Source organism: Mandrillus leucophaeus, unplaced genomic scaffold (assembly GCF_000951045.1).
Source record: "Mandrillus leucophaeus isolate KB7577 unplaced genomic scaffold, Mleu.le_1.0 Scaffold36, whole genome shotgun sequence".
In the NCBI taxonomy this organism is placed as follows: Eukaryota; Metazoa; Chordata; class Mammalia; order Primates; family Cercopithecidae; genus Mandrillus; species Mandrillus leucophaeus.
In genome coordinates, this window is record NW_012103809.1 from 1,656,260 (window position 1) to 1,658,507 (window position 2,248).

Here is a 2,248-nt window from a genome sequence, read left to right on the forward strand (position 1 = left end):
CTCACCTATGCTTTATTCTCATTTTTCAGACTGCTTGTTAGACATTGGATGCAGTGATATAACCCTGTAGTCATCCTAAGTGTGAACTTGGTTTCTTTCACAAGGCAATATTTTCCTTCCTCCTTTCTTTTCCTGTCAATAAAAGTCTCATTATTTGTTATCACTATTTCTTTTTTCCCATCCGTTCTAGAGTGTGAGTATCCCTTATATGAAATGTGTGGGACCAGAAGTGTTTCACAGATTTTAGATTTTTAAAAAAATTTTGAAATATTTACATATACATAATAAGATATCTTGAGGTTTGGGCCCAAGTCTAAATGCAAAATTCATTTATGCCTTATAAATACCTTGTACACATAGCCTGAAGGTAATTTTAAACAATATTTTTAATAACTTTGTACATGAAACAAAGTTTGTGTTAAGTACTTATGTGTGGAATTTCCCACTTGTGATATTATGTCAGTGCTCGAAAGTTTTGGATTTTGGAGCAATTCAGATTTCAGATTTCTGAAAACATTAGGGATGTTTAACTTGTATTAGTACACTTTGGTCCATCTTGTGCATATAAGTAACTGTATTAGCTTTCTATTGCTGCTATAACAAATTACCACAAGCTTAGTGGCTTGAAAACAGCACAGTTTTTTAATTTTACAATTCTATAGGACAGAATTTCAAAGTGGGTCTTAGCTGGGTACAGTGGCCCATGCCTATAATCCTAGAGCTTTGGGAGGCTGAGGTGGGAGGATAGCTTGAGGACAAGAGTTCGAGACCAGCCTGAGTAACATAGAGAGACCCCATCTCTACTAAATACATACATACATACATTACATACAAACATAATAAGCCTCACTGGGATACAATCAAATGGTCAACAGTGCTGCATTCCTCTTGAAGCAGCTAAGTTATCTGGGATATATACCCGGGGTTTGTAGTCTCACACCAGGAAAATTAAGGACACAGACACTCACAAAGAGTTTAGAGGTGGAAGCTTAGTAGGCAGAAGAAAAGAGAAAGAAAAACAGCTCTCTTTCTATAGAGAGGGTTCTTCTGAGCAGAAAGGACGAACTGGCAGTGAACGTGCCAGATTTTATAGTCCGGCTTGAGGAGGTGGTGTCTGATTTATGTAGGGCTCACAGATTGGTTCAATCAGGTATGATGTTTACATAGCACAAGGGGAAGGCTGGTTGCCTCACCCTAATCTTATTATGCAAATGAACTCTCCCCTTGGCCAGTGCCATCTTGTCTGCTCCTTACTGTACACATGGCTGGCAGAGAAGGGTAGATGGAGCCGCCATCTTGAACATGTCACTAGTCCCTGGTTCCTGACGGCATTCACCCATGGAAGCTCCCAGCTCGCTTGTCTATTCTGTCTATGGCTCAACTTTACAGGCTGCTCTTTGTTAGAAAATGATTTGGGGCTGCTTTTCATTAAAAAGAAAAGCCTTATCGAGGACTCCCATACCCTTACTATCTGCCTAAGTGATACCTTAACTCCTATATCACTTTCTAAGGGCTCTAGGGGAGAGTTCATATTCTTGCTTTCTCCATCTTCTAGAGGTTGTCCCCATTCCTTGGCTTGTTGTCCCCTTCCATTTTCAAAGCCAGCAAAGCCGTTTGAGTCTTTCTCACATGGCTTCAGTGTGTACTGACTTTTTCACCTCCTCTTATACATTTTAAAGATCCTTGTGATTATACTGGGCTCACTCAGATAATCCAGGATAATCTCCTTTTTTTTTTTATTATACTTTAAGTTCTAGGGTACATGTGCACAATACGCAGGTTTGTTACGTAAGTATACATGTGCCATGTTGGTTTGCTGCACCCATTAACTCGTCATTTACATTAGGTATTTCTCCTAATGCTATCCCTCCCCCATCCCCCCACCCAACGACAGGCCCCAGTGTGTGATGTTCCCCTCCCTGTGTCCAAGTGTTCTCATTGTTCAATTCCCACCTATGAGGGAGAACATGTGGTGTTTAGTTTTCTGTCCTTGCAATAGTTTGCTGAGAATGATAGTTTCCAGCTTCATCCATGTCCCTACAAAGGACATGAACTCATCCTTTATTATGGCTGCATAGTATTCCATGGTGTATATGTGCCACATTTTCTTAATCCAGTCTATCATTGATGGACATTTGGATTGGTTTCAAGTCTTTGCTATTGTGAATAGTGATGCAGTAAACATATGTGTGCATATGTCTTTATAGTAGCGTGATTTATAATCCTTTGGGTATATACCCAGTAATGG